Below are 26,582 nucleotides of genomic sequence, written 5' to 3'. Positions count from 1 at the left end.
TGGCAAGGGGCGCCCGGGGGGCTCAGTCGGTTAAGAGGCTGCTTTCGCCTCAGGCCATGATCCCGGGATCCTGGAATTGAGCCCCCTGTGTCGGGCTCCCTGCTCTGCGGGGAGTCTTCTTCTTCCTCTCCCTCTGCCCCCCCCCATTTGTGCTCACTCTCTCTCTCTCTGTCAAGTAATTAAATACAATCTTAAAAAAAATTCTAGGAAGATATAAAAATAATAACTGGTAGAATTACTGAAGCCCTAGAAAGGTATAAAAATTGGAACCTCAGGGAGGTGTTGGAGTAGGGACAAGAGAAGGTTAATCCCATGGTTTTAGCACTTTCATAACCAGGTTTGATGGCAAGCTTTTAATAAATTCTGTAATTACTCTATTTGTATATGCTTACAGCATATGAGCCTTCAAAAGAACCCACCATATTGACTTTGTCTTTACCGTGAAATTATTTAAGATAATTTCATTGGCCAAATTGCAATCAAAGCCTAAGTCCCCCATAGAAAACAAATGGTTTTCAATTTTTTTTCTTTTTTGCTATAGTCTAATAAACTGAGCATGAGACAGAGTTTTGGAGGTCGTAAATATTTCTCTCCAGCCCAGAAGTCTCTCAAATATGAAATCGTCTCTCAGGGGTTCTGACTTCCCCTTAAACGAGCAGGTGCAGGTAAGAACACCTGGCACAGGGCCCGAAGCATAGGACGATCTCAAATCCAGTTTGGATGAGCTCACGTACTGGGAAGGGAAGGCGAGGACATCAGCGAGGCACAGGACAGGGAGGGGCTCTCGCAGGCATGTTGTCTGGTTCACCGGGTGGCTGTTCGGTCGTTTAGCAGATGCTAACTGGGCACCAAGGGGTGTCAGGTGCTGAAGATACCATAGTCCAAAGGACAAGCCCTTCCATTTTTTCCTCCTTCCAAGTCCCACTGGCCATCCCTATCTTTCAGCCACAATCCACGACCTACCACACTTTTCCCTTGGGGCCACTCTCATGAATGCAACTAAGACGTTCCAGGCCCCCATGGCAGCCCTGGCTCCCCTTCAAGAGATGGAGAGTCAAGGTCTCAATTCAGGGTTTAGGTGCTCAGCTCATCTCCACCTAAGTGGTTAGAAGCATGGGCTTTGGATCCCACGGCATAGGCGTGAGTCCTAACTCAGCTGGGCTTTTGGTTTTGGTTTGGTTTTGGTTTTTTGGCTAGGTGGCTCAGCTCCTTTTTATCCTTGACCTTGGGCATGTAATATAACATCACTAGGCCTGTTTTCTTGTCTACCTTGTCAGGATAATAATCCCTAGTCAAAGGGGTTCCTGGGAGGATTAAAGGAGATTATCCATAGGTGTGGGAGTATGAGAGTGCGTATTATACGTATATCTGATCTGTATCTATATATGGATAGAGATATAGGCCTGGAGGAACATTAGTGGCTGTTATTATTACCTTACTACTGCTGTTACTTCAGGGTTTGCTCGGAAAATCTTGGATATTTGCTTAGGGCTATAACCAAATAGATTAGATCAAACCACTGGCAAAACATGCTGTTTATTTTCCTGAGTATTAATTCATTGCACTATTCAGGCCAATTGATGACTGTTCTAGTTCCCATTTCCCCCAAATCATCAACAGAGAAAAACAGATGACGAACGTCAGAAAGAAGGTTCTGGGAAAACATGTCTGCAGAGATAACAGTGTGGGCAAGTGGTTGGAACGCAGAGGATGTATCTGATCCCACTGGGTTCGGGGCCACTGCTCAGAGTTGTGTAAGCTACACACGGCACAATTCTTGGAGGTGCCCCTCACTTCCTGGTAACAGGAGATCTGTACAGTTATTACAACAAATTTCCAACAGATGGCAGTACATTGTTTGAGGGAAGGGGTACCTTCTAATTCACACCATCAGGCTAGGAATTGATGAACCATTGGAAGAGCTGATCATGGTCTCTCCAGGCGAGAGAGCATGTAACCCACTCTCCTGTCTTGTGTGCAGGTCTAGGATCTAAGAAACCGGTGGCAGAGAGGAACTGCCTTCTCTCCAGGCCTGGGGCAAAGATGAGAATTCCTTGTGTAGTAGACAGATTTCTAAAGCTAACCCCCTAAAACTCCTGGCCCCTGGTTTTCAATCAAACACGAAGGTAGGTGCTGCTGCGAAGAGATTCTGCAGCTCTAACTAAAGATGTAATTAACGTTCCAAGTCCGTTGATGTTACGATACAGAGATAATCACCCAATCAGGTAGCCACTTAAAGCAGAGTTTTCTCCAGCTGGTAGCAGAAAAAGAAGTCAGAGACTTGAAGCAGGAGGGGGGTTCTGAGCTATTGGTGCTTGAAGATGAAGGGAGCCACGTGACGAGGAACGTGGTGGCCTTTGAAGAGCTGCCCCCAGCGGACAGCCAGCAAGGAAACATCCAGCACAACCCAACACAGCAAGGAACTGAATATGGCCAACAACCTGAACTCCTTTGGAAGTGCATTCTTCCCCCAAGCTAGGGAAGACCCCAGCCCAGCCAATACCTTGACTTTGACCTTAAACTTTGCCAAGCCAAGACACTGATCTGAGAACCCAGCAAAGTCCGCAGGACCTGCTTTAAAGGGGTGTTGTTTAAAGCTGCTAAATTTGGGGTAATTTGTTATACAGCAAGATAAAACTAATAGGCTTGGTTTCCTGAAAGATCTCAGTGGGAGGTGCCTGGGCGGCTCAGTTGGTTGGGTGTCTGCCTTCGGCTTGGATCGTGATCCCGGAGTTCCAGGATCGAGTCCTACATCGGGCTCCCGTCTGCTTCTCCCTCTGCCCTTCACCCTGCTCCTGCTCTGTCTCTCTCAAATAAATAAAATCTTAAGGCCATAAGGGTGGTCCCTACCCTGCCCTAGGTGTGTGGGGTGGGTGTCTTTATGATAATCACCTGTGACCAACAAAGACTAACCAGCCCCTAAAAAGGAAGTGAACCATTGAAGGTGTTATCAATAGAGATGTTAAAAGGATTTGAGTTCCCTGGTGAGCTTTCCGAGAAAGACCAACCCTAAAGGCCCTTGTTGGCAACCCTGTCGGGACCCCTCTCATTTTTGAGCTTTTTCTGTATCTTCACTTAAGAAACTTCTATATCACTTTACACACACACACACACACACACACACACACACACAAATAAATAAGGGTGGGCCCTAAGCCGATATGCCTGGTGTCCTTAATTAGGAGAGATTAAGACACCCACACACACAGAGGGAAGATCATACGCAGACACAGGGAGAAGATGGCCATCTACAAGCCAAGGAGAGCGGTCTCAGAAGAAACCAACCCTGCCGACACCTTGAGTTTGGACTTCCAGCCCCTAGTAGTGTGAGAAAATAAATTTCTGTTGTTTCAGTCGCCACTCTGAGGCAATTTGTTATGGCAGCCCCGGCAAACTGATACCCTGGCCCCCGAGAGGAAAACGTTGCCCTACACCACGGCCCTGTTTGCGAGGACCCAGGATCCTGTTCTGGCCGCTAAAGAGTTAATAAAATCATGAACCGATAAAGAACAGCTAACAGCCATCTAAGGGGACTCAGAAACCACACTGGGCCCCTGGATGAAACAGCTGCAACTAAATAAAATTGATGGAAGAAGACTGTTTAAAAAAAAAAAAAAGGTTACAAGTGCTCAAATTTCCTTGCCACCAGTCTTCTGATCCTCTTCCTTCCAAGTCCCAGACCATCCAGCCAAACCAAGAGCAACTGCCCCTGAATGCATATAGTTGTGTACTTCTGGCCCCTTCTCGTGCCAGACATAGTGAACAACCAAATGCACTGCTGGAAGATCTGTCCACTGCAGGACTTTTCTTCACCCCCATCCAAGTGGGGTCGGGGTCCCGCCTGTCCCTGTCGGGTCGCAAGAGCGTATCAGACTCATCTGTATAGCTTTGAGGTTTTTCTTCCACAGTCAGCTGGGAATAAGGGCCACCCTAGGATGTCACGGGTTTTGAGGGAGAGAAGACAATGCAACAGGAACCACCTGCTCGTGTAAATGGCTCCTACCATCTGGATCTTTCCAAGCCTGGTCTCTTCTATGCCATTTTCACTTGATAATACATTACTGCTATTCACACTCAATGTCATGGTTATGTTGGGCAGACAACACTCCATTCATGATGAGACTCTCAGGTCGCATGGTCACCCAAGGTCACTCAGGTAGGTGTTTGGTCCCTACCAACTCCCCGTAGCAAACCAGACACTGTTTCTCAAAAGTAGAATAGTTGTGTGCAAAAAAGGGCCCACATTTATCAAATATCCTGTGAGTCCGTGCTTGAATTCTGCGATTAGTGAATGCTACTGGCTCCTTCTAGAGGACCCACAGGGCATCCCCGCTTGCCATGGACACTTTGGATACCATGGAGTCTGCCCGATCATCGGCAGCCAGCGGTCGGGCAGCATGAACTCCCAGGCAGCTCCCAGTGCCTGCAGAGCCCTAGTCCAGAAACTTCACTGAATTGGCAGACCCCTGAAGGTTTTGTGGGGTTTACCTCCCACTTTCTAGTTGGCGTATGTCTTACTAAGGCAATTAAAGTATGTGTTACCTCCTTCTCCTTAGCTCCAATAATGCTGTCAGTATAATGGCCCAGTGTGATGTTTTGTGGAATGTTAAGGTGATCAAGATCTCTGCGGACTGTATTACTTCGGAGCAGAACCTGAAGATACACGATGGCCTGGACAGCTAAAAAGGAAACTGCTCTGCTGGACCCTGCGTACTGTCACGGAGAGAAAGCCAGGTAACAGCTACCTGCCAAATACCCGGGGCTGTGCTGACTTGCTCTGGGGAAGGTACTAACTCTGGGGCAGCGGCTGCAATCGGAATCATCACCTGATTTAAGTTCATGACAGTCCACAGTCGTTCTCCAAGCTCCGTCTGACTTCCGCACAGGCCATACTGTGGGTTAGGTGGGTGGGTGATAGGTCTCACTACACTTGTTTCTTTCAACTCTTTGACCAAGACATCCATGGCATGAATCTCCACACTTTTCCCAGGGATGTGCTATTTTTACTGGGTTGTTGTTTTTGTAGGGAGGGGAAGTTTCCAGAGGCTTTCACTCAGTCCTTCCTACCCTATTGGCCCCCAGTCTATGGGTAAGAGAGCCTATGTGGCGATTCTGCTACTATGTTAGTTTTCTGTTTATTGCCTCTCGGCTTCAAATTCACCCTCCAGTATCTGCTCCAAGATAACGGGCTGGAACATGTAAGCATTTCTCAGTGCACTGAGCGTAATGTTAAGCCTTGCCAGTAGAGGGCGCCAGAGGGCCATTGAACGAGGAAGGGGCTGCCCTTCCTGGTTCTAGTCCTGCTGAGGTTTCCGTTTTCTCGCTCTTGCTGCGCAGTTTTGCAGGACTACACGTATGTGGGCACATCCAGTGGGCCTTAGATGTGTGGCCAGAGTAAGGAGTTCTTTGCGGGAGCTCACAGATCCCAGCTTGCCACCACCTTGCTGCGCCTCCTCTTCCCGGACTCAGACCCCCAAAACCGCAGACCACATGCTGCCTTTGCGGTAAGTGGATTCCTTACACTTGGACTCCTTTTGCACACTCACCCATCAGTCTTGACCCTCCTGCAGCTTTCTCTAGCCCTGAACTTCTGCAGAGCAAGGTCTCTCTAGCACTTGACTTCGGTAGTGATCCGGTTTTCTCCCGCGCTGGGCTTTACCAAGTGCACTTTCAGTTTGACTCCTGAAGTGGCTCGGCTTGCCACGGCGCTAGACTCCTGGGTTGGTGCAGTCTAGCACTGGGCTCTTGCAGTGTACTTCCTATGGTCTTAGTTCTAGCAACTTCACCCGACACTCCAGAGGGCAGATTTCCAGGAAGTCCCATTGTGGGGGGCACATCACTGACTTCTCTGCCTTTCTTTCTTTCGTTTGTTCGTTAGTTTTTTTTACTTAAGTGATCTCTACACCGAGCGTGGTGCTCAAACCCACAACCGTGAGATCAACAGCTGGGTGCTCTTCCCACTGAGTCAGCCGGATGCACCCCTCCCCCCTATGCCCTTTCAAATAAAGCCTGGATCTTAGACGTGGTGGAAGAGGACTCTGCCTTGGGTTTGTCATCTCAGCCCTAGGGACAAGTAGCTGATCTTTACGTCTGCTACTTCTACAGTCTCTAGAATTGTCTTGAGCTCTCGTTAGCCTATTCTCTAAGCTTCCAAGCCCCTATTAATAATTCTTCATGTTAAACTTTCCCATTGTGGCTTCTGTCTCCTGATTGGACCTTGACTGATCGATAATTGGTACTGGGAGTGGTCCTAGGAGACAGACCCATACAGACGGGGTTTTGCCATTGATTTGGTCACATTTGGGCTTCAGTAGTGCTGAGTTCTTTGCCAGTGGGAAGTGGTACGCTAGAAATCCACAGTCTGCAGTCGCGTCACAGTTAAAGCTGTCACCGGTGGCTGATCGTGAGGAAGCACTGCCCTTGACTGCGATGGCGGTAGTAATGACTAACGACCGCGGTGGAGGATGGATGCTTTTCAGTGCGTTTGAGTGATCGCAGAGAGAAAATGACAAGCTCAGGGCTACTAACTCCCGACACAAGTCAGTCTGAGAACCAGGGTGCTTCCATGACAGTCATAGAAAAATCTCTTACGTCGACCCAGGGCTAGTATTGCTAAAAGTCAAACGCAAAATGTGATCCCGTAGTTGCTGAGTTACAATGACAGTTGAATTCAGTATTATCACACTAGTCATGGGAAAACTAGCACATTGCTCAGGAAAGAACAGGATCTAGAAATGTGGAGTGGTGCATCTGGTTGGACCCGGATGAAGTGGACAATATTGAACTTCCAAGTCATTTTGTGTCTCTCTTGCCCGTGGAAGTGGCTTACCCTCCTGTCTGAAGAGACCACCTTTCCTGTCTGAAAACTCGGTGATAACCTCACTTGAGGCCAATGCCTTCCCCTCACGTCCAACACCAGTTCCCTGTTGCCACTAGACCTTTCACTAGGATCAAATCTCAGCATGTTCCAGGGGGCAGGTACACACTACGGTCCAGGAGGAAACAGTTTATATAAGACAATAATTGCAATACTTTGCTAATATGTTGGCAGAAACCTGGGGAGATCATGGATTCTAAAGAATAGGGCCAAATTCATCAATATGGGTGCATTTACTAGGAATTCCAGACTTAATATGCTAGCTCATGAACCTGAAGTTGGCTCCAAAAAGTTATTTGAGGGTCACCTGTCTGGCTGAGTTGGTTAAATGTCCCCGACTCTTGATTTTGGCTCAGTCATGATCTCAGGGTCGTGAGATAGAGCCCGGCACAGGGCTCCGTGTTCAGCGGGGAGACTGCTTTTCTCCCTCTCCCTTTGTCCCTCTTGCATGCGCTCTGTCTCTAAAATAAATAAATAAAAAGTTACTTGGTTCATTGACTGAACTTTGGATTTGATGGTGGCCTGGTGTTAGCGAACTTGAGATGCCAGAGTTTTCCTGGCATCATGTGGAAGAAGAAACCCAGAGGCTTAGGGTAATAGACCTGATTTATTTTGTGGAACCTGGCAGAGGACCCAGAAGACACTTCCTTTGCTAAGGCATTGAAGGGAGGATCTCCACCCTTGAAAAGTTCTCTGGTTACTCTCCTTTGTAGGCCAGGTGTGGCGTAGACATATGCCTAATGACTAATGATTACCACCCTTGAGACAGGCTCCCTGATCTCCGTGGATGTGATGAGATCCGGACAAGGTAGACACATCAACTGTAAAGGGCAGCAGGGACCATCAGGCAATCTGATTTCTTGGCTTGCAGAGATCTTTGATAATGCGTAAGTTTTTTAAAGACTTTTATTTTTAAGTATCTCTACACTCAACGTGGGGCTCGAACTCACAACCCTGAGATTGAGAGTCGCATGTTCCACCAACTGAGCCAGCCCAGTGCCCCAGGTAATGCGTAATTGATGACAGTGTCCCCAGGAATGAAGGAGATAGGCAACCTACACTAGTATTGCTCAACCTATTTCCTTGTTGATCTTCTGGCTAGTTATTCTATCCATTAATGAGGGCTGCGGATTGAAGTCTCCCACTATTATTGGTGAATTACCTGTTTCTCTTTTCAGTTCTGTCTGTTTTTGTTTCCTGTATTTGGGGGCTCTTTGGTTTGGTACATATAAGTATGTAATTATTACATCTTCCCAATGGATTGGCTTTTTTATCATTATAAAATTTCTTTCGTCTCTAGTAAAAAGTTCTGATTTAGGTTGTTTCGTCTGATGTGAGTATAGCTACTCTACGTCTCTTATGGGTTTTGTTCTATCCTTTTACTCGCAACCTCTTTATGTCTGTGATTATGAAGAGCATATAGTTGGATTGTGTTGGCATTTTATTTTATTATTTTGGGGTGGGCAGAGGGAGAAGGAATCTTTTTTTTTTTTTTCCGATTTTATTTATTTATTTATTTATTTATTTATTTATTTATTTGAGAGAGAAAGACAGACAGCAGGGGAGGAACAGAGGGGAAAGGACAAGCAGACTCCACTCTGAGCACAGAGCCCAATGTGGGGCCAGATCCCAGGACCCTAAGATCGTAACCTGAGCCAAAAACCAAGAGCCCGACGCCCAACTGACTGAGCCACCCAGGCGGCACCCCTCATGTTGGTTTTTAAAAAATCCATTCTGCTAATCTCTGTCTTTTGATTGAAATTTTTAGTCCATTTTCATTTAATGTGACTACCAACAGAATAGGATTCATGCCTCTCATTTTGCTATTTATTCGTCTTATCTTTTTTCCCCTATATTCCTCCATTACTGCTTTCTTTTGTGTCAAATATTTTCTTATATTCCATGTTAATTCCCTGTTTCTTTTACTCTGTTCTTTTGTATTACTTTCTTAGTGGTTTCACTGGGAATTATAATTAACGTCTTAAAAAAATCTAGTTTATTTTAATGCCAACTGAATTTCAACAGTATAGAAAAACTTTGCTCCTATATATCTCTGTTTCCTCACTTTTCCTTTGTGCTATTATTGCCATACAAGTCACATCTTCATATAAGCCCATAAACACAGTTTTAAAATTATTGCTTTTTTTTTTTTAAGATTTTATTTATTTATTCAACAGAGAGAGAGACAGCCAGCGAGAGAGGGAACACAAGCAGGGGAAGTGGGAGAGGAAGAAGCAGGCTCATAGCGGAGGAGCCTGATGTGGGGCTCGAACCCAGGACTCCGGGATCACGCCCTGAGCCAAAGGCAGACGCTTAACCGCTGTGCCACCCAGGCGCCCCTAAAATTATTGCTTTTTGCAGTTGTCTTTAGAACATATAAAAGAGGGGCGCCTGGGTGGCACAACGGTTAAGCGTCTGCCTTGGGCTCAGGGCATGATCCCGGCGTTGTGGGATCGAGCCCCACATCAGGCTCCTCTGCTATGAGCCTGCTTCTTCCTCTCCCACTCCCCCTGCTTGTGTTCCCTCTCTTGCTGGCTGTCTCTATCTCTGTTGAATAAATAAATAAAATCTTAAAAAAAAAAATAAAATAAAAAATAAAAAATAAAAGAGGGGTGCCTGGGTGGCTCAGTTGGTTGGGCATTCCGACTCTTCGTTTCAGCTCAGGTCATGATCTGGGAGTGGTGGGATCAAGCCCAGTGTTGGCTCTGCACTTGGGGTGGAGTCTGCTTCAGATTCTCTCTCCTTCTCCCTCCTGCTCTCTCTCCCTCCAATAAATAAATAAAATCTTTTAAAAAAGAACTTTATAAAAGAAAAAAGTTATAAGCCAAAAAATATTTATAGTTTTTTCTAGTACTTATACAGTTTCTTTTATTGATGTTCTTTATTTCAAGTGGATTTGAATTACTGTCTAGTCCTTTCATTTCAGTGGAAAGGACTCTTTTTATATTTCTTGTAGGGTAGGTCTGCTAGGAACAAATTCTCTCCATTTTTGTTTATCTTGGAATGTCTTAATTCTTTATTTTTGAAGAATGGTTTTGCTGGATACAAATTTCTTGGTCAGTGGGTTTATTCATTTAGCACTTTGGGTTTTTTTTTAAAGATTTTATTTATTTATTTGAGAGAGAGAGAGTGCATGAGGCAGAGGGAGAGGGAGAAGGAGACTCCCCACTGAGCAAGGAGCCCAATGAGGGACTTGATCCCAGGACCCCAGGATCATGGCCTGAGCCGAAGGCAGATGCTTAACCATCTGAGCCACCCAGGTGTCCCTATAATAGCTGATTTAAAGACGTTTTCTAGTAACTTCAAGTCTAGACTTCCTCAGGAACAGTTTCTTTTTACTGCTATTTACCTTTGCATGGGCCACACTTTCCTGCTTCTTTCAATGTCCTAATTTTTTGTTGAAAGTGACATCTTAAATATTATAATGTGGCAACTCTGCAAATCAGATTCCACCCCTCCTCAGACTTTGTTGTTGTTGCTGTTTGTTTAGTGACTTTCCTAGAGTAATTCTTTAAAAAACTGTGTTCTTTGCTGTGTGGCCACTGAAGTCTCTACTCAGTTAGCTTAGTGATCAGCTAATGCTTGGACAGAGATTTCCTTAAATGCCTTCAACCAATAAGTCTCCTGTGGGGCCTTTTGTGTGTGTGTGTGTGTGTGTGTGTGTGTGTGTGTGTGTGTATGCACATGCACGCAATACTGCTTTAGTCTTCACTTCTTGCTTGTACAGACCCTCAAGGTCAGCTAGAGATGAGAGGATAGGATCTCCTTAGGTTTTTCCTGGGTATGCACACAACCCTACATTTGCTTGTGAACATCTAGTAATTCCCAGGAATATGTCAAAGCTTTTCAAGGACCGACAAATATCTCTCATTCCCTTGTTTTTCCTTTTAAGTTGTTTTGTCAGCCTCTTGTGACCACCAACTGGTATGGTCACTTCAGGCAGCTGTAATGTTAAACAATTGCCACTGATTGTTTTCAACACATGCCCGAGGGCTACGGCTATTAGCACAGGGAGAGTTCTGACTTAGGTCAAATAACGACAAACTCTGAGAACAGGCTTTCCAGAGAGCTAACAGACAGGTCACAGAGTGGCACTTCTCTGAGGATGGAGCTGTTGTAGACCTTCAAGCCTGTTCTGCCCTCCTCTGGCTGCTAAGCCGCTGGTTTTCACAGCTCGCTCCATTATGAGGCTTTTAGTTTTCAAGGTTTCTGTGGACCCGGGGAGAGGAGAATGGGACTAGGGCAAGCTAAATTTCACAAAGTTCACTGCTCTCACTGGGATACAGCTATCTTTTTTTTTTTTTAAATAAACATTCCTTGGATTGTAGCTAACCTTTGGTTAGTTTCCAGAGTCCTGAAAAAGCTTATTTTGACAATGTTTTTCCAGAGTTCTTGATGCTTTTATGGAGGAGTGGATCTTTGGAAGTCTTTACTCCACTATTTTGGAAGTGTTTCTCTCCTCCTTGATTTACCTATACAATAGGAGAAATCCTAGGTCTGGGAGCCAAAATATGAAGCGGAGAGTCACAGCCTCTTACCAGTTCCCAGACACAAGTCAATCATGGACCCAGAGCCCCTTGACTGAAGGTGATGCCGAGTCTCCTAGAGGAAGGAACCTGCATCCTTGTTGCAAGTACTCATCATAACCCTTCCTCCTTGCCTTCCCCAGGGGGACTCACAGCTATTTAGTAGGGTAACTGTGCACTGGAGAAAAAGACATACCCAGATCTTTCTGGGATTATTAGACATTGGCTCTAAATGTCCTTGTTCCTAGGGACCTAAAATGCCACTGTGGTCCACCATTCAAAGTAGGGGCTTATAGCAATCAGGTGATAGATGGAGTCTTTTTACTCCAGGCCAATTCAGTGGACCCAGGTGGCCCATGGGCTGGCCCGTCCTGTTCTTATTTCCTCAATGCCTGAATATATAATTAGAATAGATACACTTGATAATTGGCACAGACACTAATGAGAGACTCAAAGATACTGGAAGAAATCTTACAACACATCAGACATAAAAAGGAAAGGAAATCATGCCGTTACATGTAAATTTTAAGGACAAATCCAAAAGACCTCATGCAAATAATCGGAGTCCCAGAAGAAGGGAAAAGGAACAGAGGGAAGGGGGATTTGAGCCTGGAGATTAAAAGGACTCACATGAATAAAGATAAGTATCTAGACATAGCCTGATGAGATTCCTGAACTTCATAAATTGAAAAAAACAAAACTAAACCAAACCCCCAAAACTTACAAGCTTCTGGACGAGGTTATTTACAAAGGAATGAGAATCAGACTAGTTTAAAGCCACCCATCTGAAATACTATAAGCTAGAAGACAGCAGAATACAGACTCCAGGGGAAAAGACTGTAACCCAAGAACCAGAAGCGGCAATCATGTCACTTCCGTGGGTGGAGCTATACGTAGATATAGCTATAGAGAAAAATATAGATAGTTCAGCTTCAGTGTTACCAGTAGCCTGGGAATTTGTGCTTTGAGTGTTAAATAAGGATTCTTTGGCATAAGTGATTAACTTTAATGAAAAACCTAATAATAGATTAGAACAAAAAAACTGGAAGCTATCTTAGCAAAACTCTAGGAGAGGGAGGAAGGTCAAAGCATTCTAGAGCGATCATCTTTTGGGGGTTTGTGAAAGAGTGGGCAAGTAAATTACTTGATGAAGGAGAAGGATATGACCACGCACGGATACAACAATTTAAGAACAACTGTGATTGCTAGGAAAAAGAAGATAAACACTGGCAGGTTTACCGAGGGGGAAAGGTAATAAATAGAAATTTGACCAAACCCACAGAAGTTTTTTTTTTTAAAGGCAAACAGGAAAACATTAATGAAAAAGTAAATAGGTGGGGCGCCTGGGTGGCTCGGTCGTTAAGCATCTGCCTTTGGCTCAGGTCATGATCCCGGGGTCCTGGAATCGAGCCCCAAGTCAGGATCCCTGCTCAATGGAGAGCCTGCTTCTCCTTCTTCCTCTGCCTACTGTCCCCCCACCTCCCCGCTCGTGCTTATGCTCTCTTTCTCTCAAATAAATAAAATCTTAAAACAACAGGGGGTGCCTGGGTGGCTCAGTCGTTGGGCATCAGCCTTCGGCTCAGGGCGTGATCCCGGTGTTCTGGGATCGAGCCCCACATCAGGCTCCTCCGCTGGGAGCCTGCTTCTCCCTCTCCCACTGCCTCTGCCTGTATTCCCTCTCTCGCTGGCTGTCTCTCTCTCAAATAAATAAATACAATCTTAAAAAAAAAAAAAACCAACAACAACAACAACAAAACTTTGGGTGCCTAGGTGGCTCAGATGGTTAAGCGTCGCTGTCAGGTCAGGTCAGGTCCTGGGATCGAGCCCCGCATCGGGCTCCCTGCTCAGCGGGGGGTCTGCTTCTCCCGCTCGCTCTGCTGTCTCTCCCTGCTTGTGCTCTCTCACTCTCTCTGTCAAATAAATAAATAAATAAAATCTTTAAAAAAATATTTTTAAAAAATCTAATTTTTCCCTGGAAGCCAGACCCTTCCTTAAAAAAAGAAAAAAGAAATAGTACATGTAAAATAAGGTGGAAAGAAAGTATATGGATTAATGCAATAAACAGGAACACACTGAATTAACACTCTGACGACTTGTCAGACTAAGTTACTTTTAAGATCTGCTATCAGCAGAAGAAAAAATTTTTAAAATTCTTTTAATCTGCTATGAGCGATTTATAAGAAACACACATAAAACAAAAGTGAAAAAACATGTCAAATAAGTAGATGGACAAAGAAACTTCAGGCAAATGCAAACAGAAAACATTAAGTGGGGAGTTTGAGGAGATCCTGGCAATGTTTATTTCTTGGTTTGGACGAGGGTGGCTAGGGTATTTTAATAATATTTCAATAATATGATGTTAAAATGTCTATTTCCCTATGAATGTTTATGCACCTGGATGGTATTTCATAGCTGCGATCGGCAGAATAATCGCCCTTGCTCTAATTCCTAAAATGCCCATGCCCCAAACCTCAGAACGGAGTGTTACTTCACATGGCAGAAGGGACTTTGCAGATGTGATTAAGGTTAAAGACCTTAAGATGAGGAGATTATCCTGGATTATCCAGATGGCCCAGTGTAATCACAAGGGTCCTTAAAATCAGAGAACCTTTTCTGGCTGTGCCAGAGCGAGAAGTGACGGTGGAAGAAGGGTCACAGAGATGTGACATTGCTGCTCTGAAGATGGGCAAAGGGGACCATGAGCCAAGGACTGTGGGTGGCTTCTGGAAACTGGAAAAGGCCAGGGAGTGGATTCTCCCCGAGATCCTCAGAAGGAGCACAGCTTTGCCCCCATCTTGATTTTAGCCCAGTGAGACCTATAGAATCGTACCTTCTGACCTATAGAATCGTAACTTTTTTTTTAAAGATTTTATTTATTTATTCGATAGAGATAGACAGCCAGCGAGAGAGGGAGCACAAGCAGGGGGAGTGGGAGAGGAAGAAGCAGGCTCATACTGGAGGAGCCTGATGTGGGGCTCGATCCCATAACGCTGGGATCACGCCCTGAGCCAAAGGCAGACGCTTAACCACTGTGCCACCCAGGCGCCCCTAGAATCGTAACTTCCGACCTATAGAATCGTAAGATCATAAATGTTTTGTTTTAAGGCACTAAATTTGTAGCAATTTGTTACAACAATAAAATACTAATACCATAACAAAAAAAAGATTTTAAAAATTTGCCTTCCCGGGGCACCTGGTGGCTCAGTAGGTCAAGCGTCTGACTCTTGGTTTCGGCTCAGGTCCTGATCTCGGGGTCCTGAGATCAAGCCCCGTGTGGGGCTCCACCCCTCCTGCTCATGCTCTCTCTCTCTAAAATAAATAAATAAATCTAAAAATTTTTTGCCTTCCTGTTACAACTTGTGCTTCACCTTCCTTGTCTGCTCAGCAACACTTTTAAATTAATCTACAGTTGGGGCACCTGGGTGGCTCCGTCGGTTAAGCGTCTGCCTTTGGCTCGGGTCATGATCCCAGGGTCCTGGGATCGAGTCCCACGTCGGGCTCTCTGCTCTGCGGGGAGTCTGCTTCTCCCTCTTATTCTCCCTCTGTTCTCTCTCCCTCTCTCTCAAATAAATAAATAGAATCTTTTTTAAAAATTAATTAATTAATTAATTAAGAAAACCTACAGTTTTCTCATGGCCATAGCTTTGTGAGGCAGCAGTCATGGGGAGAGAACGAGGGGAGAAAGCATTGAGCTTGAAGATAAGGGACCAAAGTGGTAGTTCTAGCTTTGCGCGAACTTGCTGTGTGACTCTGAGCCTATTGCTTTCCCTCTCTGAGTCTGTAACTTTAATTATTTTAATTGGATTTGTAACTGTAATTATAAATTGAACAAAATATTTAGCTAGGCATTGTTCAGGAGTATAATCCTTTCCCAATCACGAAGTCTACTTACACAAAATTCTTAAATATGTGGGTTTACTTCTTTCTGTTCAACTTTTAGGCAACTGTGAATATTTCAGATCCAGTATATACAAATCTCAAGTCATTCTTTGTCATGACCTTGGGACTTGATGCTGTAAAATTAAAAAGACAGCAAACATCTCATAGAATATCCCTCTTAGAGAGCATGTTACCTTTCCAAAAATAAACTATGGAAAGAACGGATCCTAAGACATTTCAAGAAATTAAGGAAGGGTATGCAGAATACCCCTCAATAGAGGAAGTAGTTTTACATTATTTAAAGTGTCACTTATTGCCTATTCACGGACTTTCAGGGGAAAAAAAGGATTTTTTCATAGGTTTATGTATCCCATCTAGCTGCTGAGTGCTCATGGCAGAGTCTTACACCTGCGATATGGTCATGCCCCAAGAGACCCATGGAAATCATGGGGTCCCTAGAACATCTTTGTTCCAACTTAGAAGGGACACATTCATTCCCAGAACGGTGACCCCCCCCCCGACTCCTGATATGGGTTCTCATGGTGCCTCCTGTTTCAGTCCCCTTTTTCTGGGTCTGGTTTTCAAACTTCCCACGACATTAGCTGATCAGCTGGGTAGGTAGCATTTCCAAGTCCAGACACTTCGCCAGGTCACCAGGCCACCCAGAGGAATCCACCGTCATTCTGGGCAGGATACTTGTTGGGTGGGCTGCCTAGCGAGTTACAAGATGACCAGTCCGCATCCCTTGGCCCGGCTCCCTGCGTGCCTCTAGCATCCTCGGAAGTTACGACGAGCAAGTCCGTCCTCGTAACTTTCCTAGCGCTCAGGCCCAGGACCACCCTGTGGAGATTCCCTGCTACGGAAAGTCGGGTTCAGATGCCAATCCCTAGGCCTATGAGGGATTTGAGAGAGAAGTGGGGTATCCTTTACTCAGAAGGAACTGCAGATGTGGCGGCCACCTGAATTACGGGGACAGCCCTCTAATACAAGGTCTTGACTTCTTCATCTGGAACCTCTCCCACTATGGGGGTTGTGGGGCATGTAATCATTTAAACTGGAGAACAAGTACTGTAATGAGTAGAGGAAAGGGAACTGACCTTCATCATAAAGGTAGTATATGTGCCTTGTAAAAGTTAAGGAATACAGATAAGCAAAAATAAGAGAACACTAGAGTCATAACCACCTAGCGATTCCTTTCGCTAACTTTTCTATCTTTTCTAAGAGCCTGCCATGGGGACTGGCAGAGAACAGAACTGCCATGACCGTTGAAGGAGTGAGCAGAAATGATGCCTCGCCTCTAAATTAGGAGGTAGGATGAAGCGATTGCAACAAAACTCCCATCTAAAAATCTAGAGGACAGGCGCCTGGGTGGCTCAGTTGGTGAAGCAACTGCCTTAGGCTCAGGTGATGATTCTAGAGTCCTGGAATCAAGCCCCAAGTCAGGCTCCCTGCTCCACAGGGAGTCTGCTTTTCCCTCTCCCTCTGCCTGCAGCTCCCCCTGCTTGCGCTCTCTCTCTCTGTCAAATAAATAAATAAAATATTTTTTAAAATAATAAAAGAAAGATCTAGAGTAGAGCGGCAGATAAAAACATGACCTCTAGCATATGTGTGCGTGTGTATGCACACACATTATACACATACACGCACATATACATAGGACTTAGCCCATGGCCTGGCACAATATTAAGACCCAGTATATAGAAGCACTGTCATCATCATGTCCTTGTTCCCTACACACGCTCAAGAGTCCCCATCTTTTCCCCAAACTCCCAACTCCCCAGTCCAGTTGCTGTTCTAGAACCCCAGGCAGAAAATGTCTCCTTAGAGCAGACTGTATGACCCCCTGAAAAAGGAAACTCCTTTATGAGAATGCCCTCTTTAGTCTTTGAGTCTAATTTTGAAATTGAAAACAAAACAAAACGGGGGCACCTGGGTGGCTCAGTCGGTTGGGCCACTGAATCTTGACTTCAGCTCAGGTCATGATCTCAGGGTCACGAGAGCGAGCCCTGCATCGGGCTCTGCTGAACACTGTGCTGAGTCTGCTTGTCCCTCCCCTCCCCACCACTTGCATGTGTGTGCTCTCTCCAAAGAAATAAAACCCTTAAAAAACAAAACAAAAAACTTATCCCAACTTTCATTAGGAAGTTGAGAAACAAGAGGAAGGTAAAAAAAGATTTTGCAAATAAGGAAATGGAGCCAGACAGGGTGAGAGACTCTCTCAGGAGCCACAGGTAGTCATCACCTCCCAGGAACCCACTTATGTGGCTCTCAGCTCTGTAAGGTCAGTAACGCGTTAGCAGAGCAGGAAGACTCAGAAATGGGCATCCAGGTTCCAATCCCGTTGCTGCATCCACTAGCTGTGGGATCCTGGGCAAGTCCCTTGACCTTCCTTAACCTGTGGGCTTGTCTGTAAAGTGGGGATAATTCCTTGCTGGGCTGTACCAAAGAACAGAGAAATTTTACGTTTACCTAGCCCAGTGTGCACACACAACAGTGACTTGGGTTGGCAGTTTGGGGGCAGGGAGAACACCTTTAGTTAACTCGTGCCGAGAGGCAGGAGCTGCGGAGGGAGAAAGGTTAGGGTGTGAGAGATCCAGGTCTCAGAGTCCTCCCCAGTTCTGGAATACTAAAATAGTGCTGTAAATGAGGGAGGAAGTAGTCTGATTTCAGAGTATGTGCTCTGTGTTTGAGAGCACACACTTTGAAGTCAGACTATGTGGACTGAAATCTGCCTTTTACTATTTACTAACTGCGGTGCCTTGGACAAGAGACTTAACTTCTCCATGCCTCAGTTTTCCCATCTGTAAAATGGACACAATCATAGTACTTACCTCACAGAGTTGTTGAAATAATTTTTGTGAGATTCTGCACGTAGAGGTCTTAGAATATTACCTGGATCAAAGTTAGTTATTTTGCTTTATAATGGTCAAAAATTACTCTGAGATCTAAGTTGTTTGGAGTTAGGGCTGAGACTCACTCAGGCTGAGTGACAACAGACGGACCTTTGATTGCCTTTGAAGGAGGACAGTTGTCGTTAACGAGTTTGGGTCCAAGTTGACTTGCACAGCTATGAGATGAGAGGATTGAATTGCAAAGGTGTTGCCAGCAGCGTGGCGGGATTTGGTTGTTTTCTCTTCTACTTGCTACTTTTTGCTTAAGTTAAAGTTTAAAAATTAAGTTCTCTCTGCCCTTGAGGAAAAGGAAACGTTTTATTGGAAATGGGCTGTGAGTTTAATGTGCTATTGAAACCCAGAGTGAAAAAATAGGAAGTGGAATTAGAAGGGTTTCAGGGGGGAGGCAGAGGGTTTTGGTGAAGGTCCCTGGCCTGGAAGAGACAAGAGGACTGTGCTCTAGAAAGGAGCCAGTCTTGAGAGCAGGTGGCTGCCTGATGTTCCAGAAAACATGGACCCCACATACAAGGAGTCTCAGCCGGCCCAGAGATTCCAGTCCCCACACAGGATATAGGGCAGAAGCCATGAACTTGAAGGGAACACTGGGCTTGGACGGTGATTACCAACCAGCAATCAAGAGGGACCAGAGATTAGAGTCTCCCCAGCACCAACATACACATGTGGTCAAACACACACACACACACACACACACACACCCTCGTTATCCAGGCAACACCTCCTGGATTCTGGTGTGCGCTTAAGAGAAGAAGAAAGCCCCAACAGTGACGGAGATGGTATTTCTGTTTAAAGTCACAAAGTAAGTTATTTTATAGAAATAATGTGAATATTTGTTGGGATACCAAAAACAAGATAACCAGCCTGGTCCCCACAGGTTTTGGTATGTTGGCTAAATCCTCCCTCAAGCCTGCTCGTCCATTCCTCACTCCCCGTTTTAGGTCCAGATTTGGTAAGTAGGTGGTTTTTGGAATTAGACAGACCTTAGGTTAAGTCTAGGTTCTGTAACTAGCTGTATGACCTTGGACAGGGTACCATACTTAACTTTTCTGCTGTTTCTCCATCAGTAAAATGATGTGCTTCCTCACACTAGTTGTGAGGAGAGTGAAATGGAAGAGTAGGGTGGTTTTTTCCTTTCTTTTTTCTTTTCTTTCTTTCTTTCTTTTTTTTTTTTTTTAGATTTTATTTACTTATTTGAGAGAGAGAGAAAGAGCACAAGCTGGGGAGGGAGGGGCAGAGGGAGAGGGAGAAGCAGACTCTCCACTGAGCAGGGAGCCCGATGCAGAACTCGATCCCAGGACCACGACCTGAGCTGAAGGTAGATGCTTAACCGACTGAGCCACCCAACGCCTCAGTAGGATGGTTTTCAAACCATGTCCTGGAGAACCTCAAATCAGACAATCTAGTGTTTTCCAAACTTCATTCATGTCCTAGCTTTTCCCCATCTTTTGGACATAACTTGTATACCGCCTCTACTAGTATTTATTTAATCTTGTCCTTTAAAAATGTCAACTCTTTTATGGAAACAAACTTACTCAAAAAGGAAATTTTATAGCACTATCACAAACAGGAAATACCTATCTTTCACCCTAGAGTGGTAAAAATAAATACAACAAAATCAAAACAATGCTATTCAATTCTAGCTGGGTATGGTCACAGGCCAAAGCTCTGAGCTAAGGCCGGGACTTGGTTTCAAAAAGATTATCTCAGTCCCAAAAGGCCATATATGGCCTTATAGGAAATGTCTGTAATAGCCAAATCTATAGAGACAGAAAGTAGATCAGTGATAAAATCAGTGTGTGATAAAAATGTTCTAGAGTTGACTGGAGTGATAGTTGCACAACTCTATGAATATACTAAGAATCACTGAACTGTACATTTTAAATGGGTGAGGTCGGGGTTTCCAACGTAGCAGAGCAGCTCCCTGCTGCGATCTATTGAAAGCCCTCGAAACAAGGGTTTGTAATTAAAAAATAAACGAGGGGCGCCTGGGTGGCACAGCGGTTGAGCGTCTGCCATCGGCTCAGGGCGTGATCCCAGCGATGATGGGATCGAGCCCCAAATCAGGCTCCTCTGCTGTGAGCCTGCTTCTTCCTCTCCCACTCCCCCTGCTTGTGTTCCCTCTCTCGCTGGTTGTCTCTATCTCTGTCGAATAAATAAATAAAATCTTTAAAAATAAAAAATGAACAAATAAATGGGTGAACTGTATGGTATGTGAACCTTATCTTAATAAAGCTGTTACTAGAGAGAGGTGTTCCATCTGATTCTTTCACCTTGAGGAAAATGATGCCGAGGGATGCAAAGACACTTGGGCCAAGCCCACTATTAGTTCACGTAGCCAGCTCTGTGACACTCCCTCCCACGGGCAACATCTCTCAGCTTTGGCCCTTTGTCAAAGGATTCAGTATTAACTACATTCCCCAAAACAGATCTGCCAGTCAAGTGAGACAAACCTGAGTTTCTAGATCTCGCTACTCAGCCACTGACCTGCACCGTGACTCTGGAAAAAATCGCTCTTAGCCTCACTTTTTTTTTTAACTTGTAAATGTGGGTAACAGCTCGTGCCTCAAGAAGTTGTAGTAAGGATGACACACTTAGGTAGGGAGGGCTCCTGGCGCGCGGAGATGTCCTTAGACTCCCCCTGCGGCGGCGGCAGTGGCAGCCGCGCTGGAAATCAAGAGCTACGGCCTGGAGCTCGGCGTGTGTCCTGACTCGATAAGCCGGTGGGAAAGCCTGCCTTTGCTATTCCACAGGAACTTCGAGCTCCTGGGTCTCAGTTTCTTGACTGTGCAATGGGGATAGAGTGGATTCCAGGGTGCAAATAATTTGAAGAACCCGACCGTCCTCGGCCAGTCCCGGGATCTTCAAAGCCCCGCGTGACAGCAGGGGAAACCAAGGCCCAGAGGGGCTCAAACGCCTCCCGCGATCGAACACTGCTAGTCCGGAACCCGGGGGGCGCGGGGGGGAACGGGACACGTCGGCGGGGACCCGGCCTAGATGACCCCGGGATGTCGGGCCGAGCCTCAGAGGCACAGTCCTCCACCCAGGCGCGGGCGGCCTACGGAGAAGCCGCGACCAGCCGGCACGCCGTCCAGCCGCCCCCCGCCCTACCAGAAGCGGCGGCGCGCGGACCGGGAGCCCCCCGCACCCCGCGCCGGAAGTCCGCCGGCGGCCGCTCTAGGACGCGAGCGCGGCGCTCGGTGCCCTTAACCCCTGCGACGCCGCGGCGCGCTCGCCCGCGCTCGGCCGTTTCGGAGGCACGCGTCCCTCCTTTGTTTCCTCCGAGCTTCACAAAAGGCTGTCGGGGGAGAGGGCCTGGGGGTCCCATTCTACAGACGAGGCCACAGAAGTCACACAGCAGCTGAACCAGAGCCCAGGCGCCCCATTTGGGGCTGTTCTCATTCTCCCCAACCGCCTCTTAGCCTCCCTCACTGTATCTTAAAAATATATACATTAAAACCTCAACTGCGGTTATTACAGACTACCACGGACTTTTCCTTTTCTTTGGCACTGCATTTCCTAATTTCCTAGAGTGCCTGCAATCCTACCGGTGATTCTAAAAATTAAAGGTTGGAAATAACTATTACTTTACGAAAATGTGGTTTACATACAGCTTCTCGGGTGCTCTGCGCTTGGTTCCCACTGTTCCTGACATGTTTAAAGATGTTTGACCCCAAAGATGAGAAAAAGATGATTGGCCCCATGTTTCGGATGAGGCAAGTGAAGTCCCTGTGGGGAAGTGACTTGCCCAAGATGACACAAGTTAATACGAATCAGTTGAATCTGAAAAACCTCCAATCCTGTCCTACCCCGACCATTCACTACACCACAGCTGCCTCTCAGAGCTGATTGGAGGAACAAAGGAGGGGACTGGCAGAAAGGCCACTGCCAACTGAAAATCAATCAACAAATGTAAGGGAATGGAAGGTAAGTTATTACCCTCTACCTTTATGCTTGCCCTGTATGGGACCCTGGGGCGCCAACCCTGCCTTCACAGAGGTGCGGAGACCCAGTCGACTGATGTGTGGGTTCTGCCGTTGCTGAGTATGCCTTTTCCAATTACCCATCCTGACACTGGGGAAACAACCACAGAATGGGTTTGGGGACCCACTGGACTCACCGTGAGACAGACCTGAGCCTAGGGAGGTTTGGGTCTCCCTGACCACAGAGTTGAATACTACAATAGAAATGCAACCACAAGAGTAGAATTTTGCCAGTGGAGAAAAGGAGATGTGCTTCCTTTCCTTCTTATATTCGTCATTGATGAATACCTACTATTTACTAGGCACGACACGATTTACCTAGACCCTAGGAGGACAGAGATGAACAGCGCAGCCTTATTCTAGCAAGGGAAGTGAGATGTCAAGCAAAAGAGGAAGTGCAGTGACGACTCAGTGACCTCACCCAGTTTGAGGGTCAGGGAAGCTTCCTGAAGGAGGTGAAATCTAAGCCAAGGCCTGAAAGATAAGTAGGCATCGGCCAGGAAGAAAGAAAGAAGAGAGGAAGGGAAGAGTTCCCCAGGCAGAGGGAGCAACAACTTTTGGCCCGGGAACTAGCCCGATCAGCCTCGGCATGTTAGAAGTGCTGTGTTAGATGAACTTGGGGAAGAGGGGGGAGAGAGGTGGCAGTGGCCAAACTGATCAAGGCCTTGCCTGCCTTGAGAAGGATTTTGGTGAGAACTGCCTGGCAAAAGCAGGTGTAGAAAGGTCACCTGAGGCCCACGGGGCTGGAGGGCAGGAAGGGAGATGAGTGTATGGAACAGTTAGTGAAGAGGCTGCAGAGCTGAGACCTTAGCCTGTCGGCCGTGCACATGGACATAAACGAGCAGAGTAAGCACTAGGGAGTGGTGGAGATTGTGGTGACCAGAGAACACATGCTTTGTCTCCAAAAGCAGCTAGTACTCCACACCCCCTGTGATTACCATACTTGGAAGCCGTCAGGGTCTCAGACCTTCTGCTTTGTCAAAGGTAGCTGCGAGCTGGGGCCCCTGGATGGCTCAGTAGGTTGAGCGTTTGATGGTTTCGGCTTGGGTCAGGATCACATGGGTTGTGAGACGGAACCCCATGTCAGGCTCTGTGCTTAGTGGGGAGTCCGCTTGGGATTCTCTCTATCCCTCCCCTGCCTCATGCGTGCACATGTGCTCGCTCTCTCTCTAAAATAAATCTTTAAAAAAAAAAAAAGTAGCTAGGAGTCAAGGTTTTTATATGAAATCTTTTCACTTAAAACGTTGGCAACATAAGCAAGCAAATCATAGCCATAGGCCAGTGGTTCCCAAACTTTGGAGCCTATCAGCATCATCTGTGGAGCTTTTAAAACCCCTAATGCCCCAGTCACATCCTGTACCAATGAAAATGTCTGGGGTAGAAGCCAGGCATCAGAATTCCCCAGGCGGTTCCATTGTGCAGCAAAGTTTGAGAACCACTGCCGTAGGTTCAGTACATCTTTTGGGTTGCCAGGCAAAGCCATGGGGAACTGTGGGAAGGTTCAGAGCAGGGAAGAAGCAGATCAGTTTAGAGTTTACAGAGAATCAATCCTTAGGAGGAAGGGAGTGTAAGTGTAGTCTGGGGTGAGAAAGGGCCTGGGGCCCTAGGGAAGGTGGTGGGATCCCGCCCAGGCAGCCACCCATCCCAGTTTTCCCAGGGTTTCCCAGGAGCAGGACTCGCAATGCTAAAACTGGGAAAGTCCTGGGCAAACCAGAATGCTTGGTCACCCTACATCCTGCCCCTGAAATAGTTGTGTCTCCCCAGATTTCTGCGGGACTGAAGTCATAGACTGACTACATTCTAGAAAGGTCTTGGGGGAACGAGCTCTCTGTCTTCCTAAGGTACACTCATCCAGGGCTCTGATCGCCAGGCTTGACAGGCTTGTGCAGGGAGCTAGAAACAGGGAGAGGACTTGGACCTATCTGTTCTCCCTCCGGCAGAGCGTTCCTAGTCAAAGCCGAGTCTATGGACTAGAACCTGGCAATAGAAGCGCACTATTGATCCAAGCACCAGTACAGGCGACTCAAAAACATGATGCTGAGTGAAAGAAAGCAGGTGCAAAGAAGTACATACTGCATAATTCCATGCATGTAAAGTTCTAGAACAGGTTAACCTAATCAAAACAAAACCAGAACAGTGATTGCCTCTGGGGAGTTGGGGGTGGGGGTGGGGGGGAAAGGGCAACGAGGAAACTTTCCAGGAGGGATAATGATGTATTTGATAAAAGGCTGCATTATGCAGATGTGTGCATTTGCTGAAACTCAACGAATCATACAATTAATACCTGTGCATTTCACTATGTGGATATTTTGTTTTAAGGGAAAAGAAAGACGAACCTGTAAGTAAATAATGGACTCTAGTTAACGATGAGCATGTTGAAGTATTTAGAGGGAAGTACCCCATTGTCTGCAACTTATTTTGAAATGTATCAAGAAAATAAGCTGGATGGGGGCACCTGGGTGGCACAGTGGTTAAGCGTCTGCCTTTGGCTCAGGGCGTGATCCCGACGTTATGGGATCGAGCCCCACATCAGGCTCTTCTGCTATGAGCCTGCTTCTTCCTCTCCCACTCCCCCTGCTTGTGTTCCCTCTCTCGCTGGCTGTCTCTCTCTCTCTGTCATATAAATAAATAAAATCTTTAAAAAAAAAAAAAGAAAATAAGCTGGATGGATGGATGGATGGAGGGAGAGATGTGATAAACAGATACAGTAAGATGTTATAGCATCTAGATGGTGGGTATATGGGTGTCACCTGTATAATCTTCCAATTTTGCTGCATGTCTGAAAATTTTTATAATAAAATATTGGGGGGGGGGACCTAAGTCTGATCATGTCACTCCTCTGCTCAGATCCCTTCCATAGCTCTTCATCTAGCCCAGAATAAAAGCCGAAGTCCTGACGATGGCCTCCAAGCAGGATGGCCATACACTCTGGTTATGACAGGTTTCACCTGTTACCTGGGCATAATTATTAATACATCCTCTTTTATTCTCAAAGTTTGATTGACATATTATGTCCCTGCCATACCTATGAGGCCCTACATGACCTGACCTCACTTCCTATTGCTCTCTTCTCCCTGCTTCCCTCTGCCCCAGCCTCACTGATCTCATTTCCAGGCACACTTCCCACCCCAGGGCCTTTGCACTGGCTATTCTCCCGGCCTCGAATGCTCTTCCCCGAGATATCTGTATGGCTCTCTTCCTCACTCCTTCAAGCTTTTCTTCAAATGTTTCCTCAGTAGGGCCTCTGATCTTCCTATTTAAAATTGCAATCTGCTCCTTTCCCATCTCCCTGACTCTTTTTTTTTTTACAAAATACTTGCAACTTCCTACAGATGATATAATTTATTGAAGGCAAACTCCGCGAAAGCAAAGATTTTTTTCCATTTTGTTTATGCTTTATTCCCAGGGCCTAGAATAGTCCCTAGCAAACAGTAAGTGCACAATAAATACGTGTCGCTACGAATAAAGGAATTCTGCCCTCGTTGAGCGGGCAGTCTGGCGCCAAAGACCGAAGCCAGCACTGACCATCACAAGGCAATCCCTGATGTTCCGTAAGGAGGCAGGGGGCGTGACAACAGAAGTCACCGGGAAGCCAAGGTTAGAAGAAAAAAGAATGCACCCCCCAGATGAAGACAGGGTAAGAGGGCACTCCTGGCTGAGCAAACAGCATGAGCAAAACCCCACAGGTGAGAAACAGCGCGGTGCGCTTATAAGCAGTTCTCAGGGGAGCAGTGCAGGGGTGGGGTGGAAGGGGCAGCCGGCAGCTCCATCCTGCCAGGAAGGACAACTGCAGGGTTTTCGCCTAGGGCAGTATCTGAGACTGCCCAGCTGCTGGGTGGAGAATGGACTGGGGGTGGGCAAGAGTGAAGCAGGAAACCCACCAGCAGGCACCTAGCAAACGGGAGGACCCTAAAGAAAAGGGCAGAGGGGAGAGGTACTCAGGAGAGAGACAACGAAACACGGTAGCTCACAGGACTCTGACTTCTGGGTGCTCCAATCCCGGCCAACTCTGGGGGTTTGAGGGGCCATTTCTGGGTACAGGCGACGGTAGGAACAGGTTGAGGGAAGGAGGAGGCTGAGGGGCTGGGCATCCCAGGGCCCTCAGGGTCTAGAGGGAGGGTGCAGCACTTGGAGGCAGACTAGGGAGCCGTTCATTCAAAGAGTAGGTGGACCTGGCAGGGAGCGTGCGTGGAGAGAAGAGCTAGGCCAGGACAAGAGATGTGTAAGGGACCAGGAGAAGAGAGTGACAAAGCAGGAGAGAATGGGGGAGCCCTAGAGGCCAGGGCCTGAGAGCCTGGGGTGGAAGAATTTCCAAAAAGAGAGCATGGGCATTGAGAGGGCACAGGAAAGGGGGAGGCAGGGAGGGCATGGTAAGGTGACAACTGGAGGTGGATTGTAAACCAGGTCCCAG

The 26,582-nt window shown here is 46.5% G+C and overlaps 1 long non-coding RNA gene across 1 annotated transcript in view; it reads left to right on the top strand.

Annotated features, from left to right (window-relative positions):
* Positions 1 to 26,582, top strand: part of LOC123784663 (uncharacterized) — a 30,368-nt gene that overhangs the window by 2,971 nt on the left and 815 nt on the right. Inside the window, exons 2-4 of the long non-coding RNA XR_006777532.2 lie at positions 4,557 to 4,734; positions 5,338 to 5,504; positions 25,578 to 25,857. This is a non-coding gene — a long non-coding RNA (uncharacterized LOC123784663). The remainder of the gene's footprint in view (positions 1 to 4,556; positions 4,735 to 5,337; positions 5,505 to 25,577; positions 25,858 to 26,582) is intronic.

The sequence above is a fragment of the Ursus americanus genome, chromosome 2, assembly GCF_024610735.1.
Source record: "Ursus americanus isolate L20-20 chromosome 2, mUrsAme1.1.p, whole genome shotgun sequence".
Classification (NCBI taxonomy): domain Eukaryota; kingdom Metazoa; phylum Chordata; class Mammalia; order Carnivora; family Ursidae; genus Ursus; species Ursus americanus.
The sequence above is the reverse complement of the archived record's forward strand: the minus strand, read 5'-3'. Positions and strand labels throughout refer to the sequence as shown.